This window comes from Nannospalax galili, unplaced genomic scaffold (genome assembly GCF_000622305.1).
Source record: "Nannospalax galili isolate Female #2095 unplaced genomic scaffold, S.galili_v1.0 scaffold846, whole genome shotgun sequence".
NCBI lineage: Eukaryota > Metazoa > Chordata > Mammalia > Rodentia > Spalacidae > Nannospalax > Nannospalax galili.
Window position 1 is genome coordinate 452,488 of NW_008356458.1, and position 13,404 is coordinate 465,891.

At 40.4% G+C, this 13,404-nt stretch overlaps 1 protein-coding gene and 1 pseudogene across 1 annotated transcript in view; both read left to right on the forward strand.

The window, feature by feature from the left end:
• The window catches only part of Cntn4 (contactin 4), a 1,122,320-nt gene that overhangs the window by 164,602 nt on the left and 944,314 nt on the right, over positions 1–13,404 (forward strand). The window lies entirely within an intron of this gene.
• On the forward strand, positions 251–4,814 carry LOC103751193 (annotated as a pseudogene).

The following is a 13,404-nucleotide window of genomic DNA, read 5'->3' on the forward strand; positions in this document are numbered from 1 at the left end:
TAACTTTGAGCACAGAATTTAGAAAAAAGAATTTCAAGACTGTAGCATTAATGGTCCCTCTGGAAATACCCATTTGCATAACTAAAGTCATCAAGAAGACTTTCATAGGAAGATGTAAAGGTATGGAAACCTTTCTTACCTTCCACTTCTTCATTATTGTTTCTGTTTGTAGAGATTGTTGAATAACAGAGAAATGAAACATGGTTAGTTAATTTAACCTAATTATAAAATAGTATATATTTTTGGCTCACCGTCCGTGGCGGGAACCGCGGCAGCTGGGGTCCGGCAGTCACCGAGAAGTAACCATGCAAGCATTTCTGAAAGGCACATCTGTCAGTATTAAACCACCATTGCCCAAGGATCGGGAGCATCTGCCACTGCAGGAAGCAGTGGAGACAACAAGAAAGTCAGACCTGTTCCCTGGGTAGAAAAATACCGCCCAAAATGTGTAGATGAAGTTGCTTTCCAGGAAGAAGTAGTTGCAGTGCTGAAAAAGTCTTTAGAAGGAGCTGATCGTCCTAACCTCTTGTTTTACGGGCCACCTGGAACTGGCAAAACATCCACAATTTTGGCAGCAGCTAGAGAACTTTTTGGGCCTGAACTCTTTCGATTAAGAGTTCTTGAGTTAAATGCATCCGATGAAGGTGGAATACAAGTAGTTCGAGGAAAAGTGAAAAATTTTGCTCAGTTGACTGTATCAGGAAGTCGTTCAGAGACCTTGTTGTCAGAGGGAGCCTGGTGCGGTGACATAGTACATCAGTAACAACCTGACAGCCACGAAGGCAGAAGAATGCCTCTAGGAGTTTCCTGAACAAAACTGAATGAACAAAGAAGCCAGAAACAGAAAATTCAGCTTCATTAAAGCAAAATACTACAGGAAAGAAAAAAAAAATCTATGTACAAAAAACAAACACCCACAAAATTAGAAGAAATATTTACAAAATATGTCCAAAATAAAGAATAACGCTTTTTGGGGGGTGGGGGGGAGGCAGGGTCTCCCTGTAACTCCAGCTGGCCTGGAACTCACACTGTATACCAGGGTGGCCTTGAACTCAGAGATCTGCCTGCCTCTGCCTTCCAAGTGCTGGGACTAAAGGCATGTGCCATGATGCCCAGCACTAGAATTAACTCTTAAGACTCAATAATAATCCAACTACAAAAAAGACAAAAACTCTGAATAGATATTTCTCAAAAAAAATATAAAGAGATGGTCTCTAAAGCACCTCAAAACCTAAAAAGATGCCCATTACCATCAGTCATGAGAATAGTCCAGATCATGATGAGATACTCCCAGTAATGGCTTATACATGGCTAAAATAGAAAATAATGAGCACTTGATAAGGGAGAGATTGTAAACTTCATACATTGATGGCTAGAATAGAAAATGGTGCTGTCTCTTGGAAAAGTTTGTCAGCTCCTCCATATTGAGCACAATTGAACTTAAATGGATTCCAGAAAGTTGTCCTCAGACCTCTACACACACACACACACACAAACAAAACTTTTGTGTATACAAGTATATTGCTCGTGTCTATGTAAGTGCACCGTGTAATGCAGTGTCCGTGGAGGTAAGAAGAGGGCATTGGATCCCCTGGAACTGGAGTTACAGACGGTTGTTAGCTGCTGTATGGATGCTGGGAACCAAACCTGGGTCCTCGGCAAGAGCAGCCAGTGCTTTTAACCGCTGAACCATCTCTCCAGTCCCGACACACAAAATTTTTAGGTTTAAGCAAAACAACCATATGACCCTACAATTCCATTCCTAGTGTACATGAAAAAATAAAAGGAGCCAGACATGGTGGCACATGCCTTTAATCCCAGGCACTTGGGAGGCAGAGCAGGCAGATCTCTGCATTCAAGGCCAGCCTGGTCTACATAGAAGTTCAGGCCAGGTGTGTGTGGGGGGCAGGGGCTACAGGGAGATCGTCTCAAAACGACCAAAAAAATTGAAAAGGAGTGTTTAAATATGTCTACAAGTATCATACATAGAAACCCATACGTCCAGCTGATTAATCAGTAAATTGTGGTATATCCATTGCCATATTAGGCAATAAAAATGTAGTGGCATATGGGTGCCCGGGTTTCGTGGAGTGCCAGCTGCTGGTTGGCACCTGTCTCTCCTGCACCGCTGGGGCAGGTCCCGCGCGCCCGCGTTGCTGAGGCTCTCCACGACTACTGGATGGTGACGACTCTACTGATCGCTGCATTTCCAGGTGGGTTCCATCCCAATCTACTGGACACTCCCTCTGGATTCGAGATCCGTCAGCTGCCGGGTCAGGAGGGGAGGTGCAGGACAGCGAAAGCAGGGTCTCCGCGAGTCCTTTACGAAGGGACAGCCCCCTCCGGAGAGACTGGATCGTAGGCAGTAAGACACAGAGCTCAGCTCAGTCAGACTTAGTGGTACAGTTCCTTTATTCAGTGACTCAGCTCGGCTCCAGGTCTTAGTGATTCAGCTCTGATTAATTAGGTGAAACCAGGATACTTTATACTGTGGGGGCAGTGGCAAAAGCCTTAATTGATAGGTGCTTTTAGGATGTCCCATTTACATGTGGTGGTGGGCTTCTGCCAGGCTTCCAGACATTGCCTGATTATCACACAGGAAAACCTGGCAGTTCCTATGCCAGAGGCCATGTATCTGTGGCGGCTACTTCAAAGATGAGTCAGGAAGGGAGCAGGGGGGGGCCCTGCTGAGAAGAGGAGTCCTTCCATTCGCGCCGAGCCGGCATGCGGCTATCCAGACATGGAAAGACTACAACCCAAAACAGCAGGAGTCCCCAACAGCTATGCATATGGACTCTTAAGAAATTACATTGGCCCCTTTAATCTTTGGTTATACTTTCCTTTTGGGTGTTTAAGGCCATACAGTTGGCCCAGATAAACCAATTTATTTAACTTATATGGATGTTCAAGGATCTGTTCCTCAGGGGTCACATGGGCTTGGGAGGAGCCCCTGGTGATGCAGCTACTGTGGAAATCAGTGTGGAGGTTCCCTACAGAGCTAGAAATAGATCTGCCACTCGATCCATCCCTACTAGTCTTAGCATCTACGTAAAAGACTCTGTGTCCTACCACAGAGATGTCTGCTCACTTCCAGGAAATGGAAATAATCCAGATGTCCATCAACTGAGGAGTGGACAATGAACGTACACATTTTTTGCACAATGTAATACTATCCAGCTGTTAAGAAAAATGAAATTCTGGGGCTGGAGAGATGGCTCAGCGGTTACGAGCACTGACTGCTCCTGCAGAGGACCTGGGTTTGATTCCCAGCTCCCACATGGAGGCTACGCACCGACCTTAACTCCAGTTCCAAGGGAATCTGAAGCCCTCTTCTGACCTCCACGGCATTGCATGACACGGGTGCACTCACATACATGTAGGTAATACACTCATACACATAAAATAAAAATAATAAAATATTTTTTAAAAATTGCATGCCATTCTAAGTAGCAAGGGGAAAGGTCATTCTGACCTGCCCAGTACATAAATCATCCCTTTGTCTAGGATGCCCACTCTGTGTGCGCACAAGTCATTTTAGTAACTGTTACCAAGTCATCTGCTGGCAGCAGTCTGAAAGGGTTTGTATTCAAGTAACCCCTCTTACTGTTAAAAACCCTAAAGCACAGGAACACTGATGCTGTAACAGTGGTATTATAATTGTTGCATTTCACTATTACTGTTAATCTCTCACTGTGTCTATTATTAAACTGTGGGACCAGTGAGATGACTCAGGGTAAAGCACCTTCAGTGTAAGCCTGATGACCTGAGTTTGGATCCCTGGAACCCAACATAAAAATGGAAGGAGAGAACCAACTCCAGAGTTGCTGTCCTCTGACTTCCACATGAGCACCATAGCATACATATACCTTCCCATACACACCATACACATACAGTAATACATCAAATTTAAACTAGAGGCTAAAGAGATGAGAGATGGCCCAGTGGTTAAGAACACTGGTTGCTATTGCAAAGGACCCAGGTTCAATTTGCAGCACCAACATGGTGGCTAACAACCATCCATAACTCCAGTTCCAGGGGATCCAACACCCTTTTCTTGAGAACACCACCACAGATATTGCATAATACAGATGCACTTACATACATGCAGGCAAAGCACTCATACTTACAAATAAAAATAAACTAGATAGGTATGAACAGGACAATGTATAAGATCTGGATTACCATATACTGAAAGCATGTTTTACGGGGCTGGAGAGATGGCTTAGCGGTTAAGAGCACTGGTTGTTCTTGCAGAAGACCCGGGTTCAAATCCCAGTACTCACATGGCAGCTAACAACTGTCTGTAACTCCAGTCCCAGGGGATCTGATGGCCTCTTCTGTCCTCCACTGGCATTGCACGACACAGGTGCACTTACCTACATTCAGGCAATACACTCATACACATAAAATTAAAATATTTTTTTAAAGAAAGCATGTTTTACACTATAAGCAGTTCAACTGTATTTTACATTACAGCAAAACTAATACACAAGTTTATGTTCAACTCCTATGTGTTTCTCTGAATTAGTGGGAAGTCATGTCCTCCTTTTAAGATTGTAATTCTGGATGAAGCAGATTCTATGACCTCAGCTGCTCAGGCAGCTTTAAGACGTACCATGGAAAAAGAGTCTAAAACAACCAGATTCTGTCTCATCTGTAACTATGTCAGTCGGTATGTATATTGTCCTGAAGATCCATTGCTAGAGTTTTGTAACACACAGTAATTGTATTTATGGGGTACCATGTGACATTTTTATAGACATATACACATGTAATAAAGTGACCTCAGATTTGTGGTGAGAATAAAGTCCTTCCTAAGCTAAAAAAAAAATAGTATATATTTTTAAATTGGTGCATCATTGCTGAAATTCATTACCCTGTTGTTACTTTTTATCTGTGTACTTTTTATAGCGCTGGGGAATTAATCTAAATATTGATGCTGGGCAAGAGCCCTAAACCTCTAGCCCTTTTGAATTTTTTATTTATGTATTTGTTTTTATGTGTATGAGTCTTATGCCTGCATGGATTGGAAGTGTGCCCATATCATGCAGTGTCCATGGAGGACAGAAGAAGGCACTGGATTACCTGGGATTGAAGTTATGGATGGTTGTTAACTGTCATGTGAGTGCTGGGATTCAAAACTAAGTCTCTTGCAAGAACAGCCATTACTTGTAACTATGGAGCCATATCTCCATTCCCTCTGTTCTCTTTTTAAAGTTAATTGAGTACTATTAATTTTAAATTCATAACATATTATGTTGGCAGATTCCATATTTTTCAGAACCTAATCCACCAGGATATCACTTAAAAGGTAAATGTTGTAGCTTCAGTAAAGCAGAGTTATGAAGCGTATGTATTAACAGGAGATAATTTTCCCATTTCAGTAAATTTTCAGGTTGATGTATTTATTTTCAATTAACTTATCTTATATAATAAAAGAAGACAACTAGAGTTAGGCATGGTGGCACATGCCTTTATTCCAGCAGAGCCAGGTGAAGCTAGGCCAGCCTGTTCTACGTAACCAGTTCCAGATCAGCAAGGGCTACAGGGAGACCCTGACTCAAAAAGAGCAAAACCAAACGAAACCAAAACAAAACAAAAAACTGTTAGGTAAGAAAATGCTTCCATCTCATGTTTATTTATTACCTTTTATTTATTTTGGCCCAAATTAATTGCAATCAGTAGTATATCTAAGTCAGTGTAACCTGCCATGTTTCTATTTACACAAATTCTACACTTCCATGAATAGGAATCACAATATTACTTGACATGCAGTAGGTGCTAGAAATACATTAATTTCAAGAATGGAAGCAGATATTAAAACACTGGTCTCTAATGAAATGTTTGAATTAATCTTCTCTCTAACACTATTGAATGGTAAAAATGAATTCCTTATCATCTTTGATTATAACTTAACATGACAAATTTAGTAAGAAATAAAGCAGGCTTCATTTCCAAATGGATTTCTAGAAAATTATTTAAATCTTAAGATCACCTTCATTGCATATCATGTATGTCCTCTGAGACATTAATGCCTTTGTAATGCAGGCATTTTCGACATTTACTAAACACAATTCTCCCATATTTGTATCTTAGGTAGAAACTATCTTTTCCACTCATTTTGGTTGTGTTACATTGAGCATATGATTGAACAAAACAAATAAAACACATTAGAAAAGATACATTGAAAGTCAAAGACTAGCAACTTTAATAATAATCAATTCATGGACAATCACTTTCACATTTCCACTTGGTGTTTATAATGAAATATGGTCTTATTTTCGCATCACACTGTATAATTAATATCGGTAATGATTTGGAATTTCATCCACAAGAAAATGTACATGCTAAGAAAGGTAACAATGGTACTGAAGTTTCTATAGTACACAGTGTCCTGAAACTCATTTGATGATCAAGTAATTTGGTTTCAAAATATTGTAGAATATCTGCTTTATTTCAACTCATTAATTTATGTCTTGAAAAGTTTCAGAAAGAAGATTGTCTCAAAAACTGTTCTTACTTGCTTCGCTGTGTTTTTCCTTATTTAATGTCACTTACAGCTGTTCTTAAAATATTTTTTTCTTTAGAGACTATTATAATCACAAAAGACGACAAGATACTGTCTGAAAAGAACAATATAAAACCGTAGCTAGTGTTTGCATGATTACTCTGAGCAATAAGAAGGACCATTTTATGTAATTTAGAATGCAAAGAGCATTCTTAGAGTCTCAAAATACTAGATTGATTTTTTCCAATTAATTTGATTTGGTAAACTAGGTAATCCTATTGTTTTAGTCGACTTTGTACAGGAACTGATCCTATTAGTGTTTTACAGTGTTTATTTCCATTCCTGATGCCCCACTTTTTTTTTTACCCAATACAGTTAGCTGTTATTTTATTTTATAAAAAAGTAGCCTTGTATCCTTTAGATAGATAGATGATAGATAGATGATAGATAGATAGATGATAGACAGATTGATAAGATAAAGTGTTTTATAGTGAGGGAAGATAGATGATAGATAGATAGATGATAGATAGATAGATGATAGATAGATAGATGATAGATAGATAGATAGATAGATGATAGATAGGTGATGGCAGGAATTTTGAGTACTAGCATGCAAATTTTATTAATTATATGTTTTAGTCAACAAAACGAAATAAAACAACAAATGCTCTGTCACTTTATTTGTACCATAATTCTAGAATTTCTTTTATTTCTTATTCAATAAATTCACTGCTACAGAGCTCTGCTCAGTAATTTTTGTTTAATTAAAGTACTTCCTTAAAAAAGAAGACAACTTCCTATTACTAATCTCATCCTTAACGGAGTCAGTTTGATCGTATATGCCAAGACTTATTAATTTAACATTTTCAATTATTTCTGCATAGATGATATGTTTTATTACTTTCTGGTATTTTGATTTAAGATTCTTCCTTGATTATTAATGAGTTTTTTTTCTTTTTCTTCCAGTAAGCACTTAGTTACTTTCTAATAAGTTAGAGATAAACCTAAATAGTTATTGAATGAAATGTTGTATTTTAGGATAAAATATTAAATGCCAAAACAAATGGAGAATGTTTTCTTGTATATTTACTCATCTCCCCGTGCTCGTGTGTGCTTATTTCATTTTGTTTTACTCATGCTGTGAATCTGCTACCCATAACTGACTTTTACTTCCTGTGTCACAAACTGCCTTCATGTGTCCTTCTGTGCATCTTCTTCCTTGTGCCGCATCTGGAATCTCTGATATTTTGCTTTCTAGACATTTTCACAGATCTCATGTCTTAGTCCAAGTTTTTAACCATTTTATATTGTGTTTTTATTTTTCATAATTGGTGGCGTTATTTATGCAAGAATTGTTCATTTCCTCCTTTGAAATGTGAGCTTTATGACACTTGAGACCTTCTCCATCTTGCTCAACTAATAAGGTACTATGTAGAGGGGGATTCTAAAATACACTCAAGTATTTATCACAGCCAGCTGTGGTTATGCACTAGGTCACTGTTCGTTTCCGTTTTTTAGTTATCTTTCACAATCCTTTGAAGCATGCATAGTATTTCCCAAATGATGACACAGAAACTTTAGGAGTGTTACAATGCACTTTGAGCTGAATAGTCAATAAGTTGAGCAGATTGTATTATTCTCTCCAAATTTCAGACTTCTTTTCTTTAAAATCTATGCTTCTAGCCCAGTTCTCCATATATTTACCTTCTTGACAGATTTTTTAAGTACGAGTTTTGTTGTTAATGTTGTTTTGCCTGTGAATACAAATGAGAAATATTTGAAAGAACTGATGAAACAAAGACAGAGGCCAGTGAAAATAATTGCTAATATTAATTGAAGTACTGTAGACAGTGCTTTACATTTTCATAAGCACTCTCAATTTGATTTACTTCAATGTTTATATTGCAAATGAGGAAAGCAGGGCTCAAAGATTCATGTGTTAGATACCATGTCTTCAGCTGATGAGTGACAGCAGCTGAGATCCAGACCCAGCTGTTTTCAGGTTTCTTCTCATCTTCAGTGAAAAGTTTTCATCTCTGCAAGCTTTTTCTTTGTTTTAGAATTGTCTCCTGTTTCTGGGATGTCTACTCTGTTGTTTATATGTACTATTTTGGTCACTGAGCCTTACTCTGAATTCTACAGATTATAGGAACTTAGTACTGATTTATGAATAAGCATTGAAATCAGACACTTGGCTATCACTGCAGCATGTGAATTTAAGTCTCATTTTATTATTGAAATGTGATTGTTATTTTACTTTCTACTGTATAACGTATAATTAAAACTTGTTTCACACCTTTACAGTTGTCACCAGAGTTCTCTCTGGGTCTCTTGTGCTATCAGGCAAACCATATAACATATCTTTATGTAAATTTATTACTACTATGGGGGGGAGGGGAGTGACTTACAAAGAAACAAACACCCTAGCTCTGCACTGCCCAGCTCCAGTAGCCACGCTGCCGAGCTCTGTGCTGTGGCTTGGAGCCCACCGTTCTAGACTCCGCACCACCCAGCTCTGTGCCATGGCTCAGAGCCCGCCATTCCAGACAGCTTCTGCAGTCTGTCCATAGTCACCACTAGCTTTTGCCCATGGCTCAGAGGCCAGCAGTCTCGCTCCAGGTCTGTAAGTGCAAGGCCATTCTTTTCTTGAGCGCTCCAGGCCACTGTGCCCCTTTGCATTAGAGGCTCTGGTTCAAGAGGGTGCCACAATCCCTCCTTCCGTGGCTAACTCTCCACAGTCAATTCTGTGCAGCAGGCCCTGCCTCTTGGAGGAACCAGGACCCCTGGGGAACACACTCCACCCCTTTCCTCTGCTTTACAATCTTTCTGCCAATCTTCCGCTAAAGTCCCTGAGCCTTGGAGGGGGTGACAGACTAGGATGAGCTCTCTTGTATCCTGGTGAGATAGTGACTTCTTGGGCCTCTGCATTATTTGTCTTTAAGCTGTGGTCATTGATCTATTTCAGTGGTGTTTCTTTCATTATAAAGACAAATAGAAGGAAGTGGACACATCTAAACAAACATGAATGAAAATAGAAATGCCTAGAAGATATCCCAGTAGGTGTACTATATTCATTAAAGAGTATACTTGTGATGGGTTCCCCACTAGGGCCTGTAGTCTTTCTTGACACAAGGTGTTGGCCTGTCTACAGCACCAGAGGCGTGCTCCACACCTAGGAGCGGGCCATATCTAATTAGAAATTTGTCAGTTCTATGTTTGTTGGTTGAGCATTTACTGCACTTGCAGGCCTTGCTTGGCCTGTCCAAGTGTGCAGCATGCAGGGTCCATTGTTGAGTAGAATCATAGGAGGTCCTTTCTTTCACAACCATCTGCATAGCACCTTCTGGCAATATGAACATCATCCTTCCAGTGGCATAGAGTTTTTTGGCTTAGTCTCAGCTCCATCTCCTTTTCTTCTCCCACGCTCACAACATGCAGCGTCTTCAGCAACATGGCCTTACCGACCTTTCTAGTGTATAACCAACATTAGTGGCAATAGCCTTGGTGAATTTGAAGACCTCTAGGATCTCTTTCTGACCAACAGCTCATAGGGAGGCAACCCACCCCTGGTACTGTAGATTTTCTTAATAGTTGTATAGTTTGGGAGTCTCTGTCTTCATCTTACCCACCTATGAAACTCCCAAGAATCTTACAGCTAGAGCTGGACTTTGCCTCTTCAGGTATCTCTTAAACAGGTTTCACATCTGTAAAACACTCGAAGGAAGGTTAACATATACTAAATCAATCATAGACAAGGTCTCACACAGCATGGAAAGGTTTTGTCCATTTATATTAACTGTTTTCTCCATAAATCCTTGTTAGGTACCATAGCATGGGTACAAGACATTAATTTGGTTAGCTCTTTACCAGTTTTAGTTACCCCTTTGGAGTCATTTCACACTTGGGGGATTTTACATGGAGTTTCTTTGTATTCTATTATTCTTGATACATTTACAGGTGTTGGCTCCAGTTGCCTGACCTTGCACTGGGCTAAGGAGGCAGAAGGCTTCTCCTGTCCCTGCTTCACTTGTTGGTTCCCTGAGTCAGGCAGGCTGGGGGAGAACTTGGTGGGAATACCTGCTTCCACTCCTAGTTTGGCCTTTATCAGAAGAGAAATGCATCTTATTTAACCCTTGGGGATTCTTAACCACCCCTGGGAGAGTTTTTATCATTTGAATGTCTTTTGTAAACTGTTCTTCTGGTTTTAAACCCTCCAGAAATGCCTTACTACTGCATTTGGTTTTCTATCATTTTTTTCTCTGGGAATTTGGGCTCAACCTACGTGTTGCCACTTTTGTCTTCGAGTAACCCAAGTGGACCATTTCTTCGGTCTGGTCTTTTTTATATCTCTTATATGGTGTTCTGTTATTTTACAGACACGTTTTACATGCTGGTCAGAATCAGTTAGATTTGCCAAAGCCTGTCTCACTTTACAAAGATCCTGTCCCATAAAGGGCTTAGTAAAACCATTAAAGCCCTAGACCATTGTCAAGGTCAAAGTTGAATTAAGCTTTCATTCATATCTCTGGTGAACACAATCTTATCTGGCCCAGTGAACTGGACATCATATATTGCTTTTCTCATACCTAGTTCTCTCAGTAATGCCTGCCCCTCCTTTATAGTCCTCCAGCCCCTGCTAATCATGTTACTCTCTCTTGGTGACAACCATGTATCTTTAATGCCTTCAACCAGCCATCCCATTAAGGACTGCTCCCCCCTGCATTGGCCTAGGTTGAACAGCCTATATTGCAAGGATGGATTGGTGGTTATATAACTCAGCTGTGAAGATTTTAAGGATTAGACTGACATCATTTGCTCCCATGTCCCATACTCTCACAAGCCACGTAGCTATGGGCTCTCTAGTTGCTTGCTTGTAAGTTTTTCCTACTTTTAACAGTTCCAGCATGGAGTATTTCCTAGCTACAGCACTGTTAGCTTTTTCTTTCCTTTTGTATCAATGGTTGAATCTGAGGGGCAGCCTTAGCTACTTTTATTTTTAGGTCATTTACTTTTTTACTATTATCTTTCTTTTCTGCTGAGTACTTAGACCTTACATAAGTCAAAGTGTTCCTTTTTTCCCTCTCCCCAGCTCTGCAACTGGGTCTGCCAGGACCTTCTTAGCCTTTTCAGCTTCCCCTGCCAGGGGCACATCTTTTATTATGCAAACTGGCCACACTCCCTCTTTAGGTGCTCCATTTGGGCCCAGAGCCAGCAAAAGATTTTCTAGCCTCTGGATAACCTTTAACAAAACTTCACATACCCACAAAATACTCCCACATTTACAACATAGCTGTGGCCCACACTTCTGCGTAGATGGCCTCTTTTTAGTTACAGATTTTATAATCCATTGTATAGTCCATGTGACTATCGCTAACCCCATTAATTGTATGGGATTTAATTGCCATCTCCCCTGGGTTCCTGGCAGCTGCTCCTGGATTTGGGAATCAGAGTCCAGCTGACCCACTACAGGGGCAGTGACACAGCACTGCTTTCCCAAACCCACATCCCCAAGGCTGTGGTTCATTTTTCTGGGTCAGACTACTCCAGTTTTTTCACCAGGGTTTTCTCTGGGTCTCTTGCACTATCAGGCAAACCATATAACATACCTTTATGTAAATTTACTATTACCGTGGTGGGGGGAGTGACCTACAAAGAAAGGAAGACCCTAACTCTGCCTGGCCCAGCTCCACATCACCCAGCAATGCACCGTGACTCAGAGCCCACCATTCCAGACCACTCTGGTGGCCTGTCCATATTCACCACTAGCTTTCGCCCATGCCTCAGGTACCAGCAGTTTCGCCCCACGTCCATATAAATGCCAGGCCATTCTGTTCTTAAGCACTCCAGGCCACTGTGCCCCTTTGCATTCGAGGCTCTGGCTCAAGATGGCGCCACAAGCCCCTCCTTCCATGGCTAACTCTCCATACTCATTTCTCCATAGCGGGCCCCGCCCCTTGGAGGAATCAGGACCCCTGGGGAACACAACAGTATTTCTGTTCTGAGTAGACAATCCTTTATTGTATCAAGGGGTTCTTCCTAAGATGCAGGAGTTTAATGGTTGCCATACCACTACCAAGTCTGATGAACATTATATTTTCATGTGGTGTTTGAGTTTATTTAAAGTGAATTCTGGCAGAGAGGAAGGCCCTTCTAGGGCCCACCAGACTCTAGGGTGCTTGTTTCAAGATTCCTTCAAAATGTTCTTCAAAACACCTTTTCCTGAAGTAGGATGGCCCCCTAGTCTTATGAGACGGGAAGAGAATGGCAAAACAGTATAAGAGTAAAACCATTGTATCCCTGAGAACAACTGAAAGTTAAACCATTTACAACAGAGGTTGCTATTCTATGTCTCATGATATAAATTGCTTGCCGTGGAAATGGGAAACCAGGAGTTCAAAAATGGGAAGTGAATCCACGAAGAGAAAGCTCTATGGAGACCTTCAGCAGACGGCCTCAGTCTCCCCCCCTCGGTTTCTGTTGGATAACTGCTTGCTCTCCCATCATACTCCCGCAGTCATAGCTGCTGGGTCATGTACTTCTGACTCAATGATTTTTGCTGTCTCTTGCTTCTATCTGCTACTTGCCATTTCTTTTTCTTCTTCTTTTTTTTTTTAATTTTTAAAAATGATTTATTTAATAACAACATACTTAGAAGAAGCATATCATTACAACACAATTGACATATTCAATAACGTTTTCCTGAGGTAGGATGCATCTCTTTCAAAAGTGGCTGTAAATTTTTAAGTTCACAGTTGAATTAATAGTTATATAATATTGAACTCAGTATATAAGCCCTGTGAGACATAAAATTGAATGAGCTTTTAGCCTTTAAAAAAGATTTCCATTTCATTTTAAAATATACTATTTCTTACAAAAAGACTCAGTTTTTGCTACTA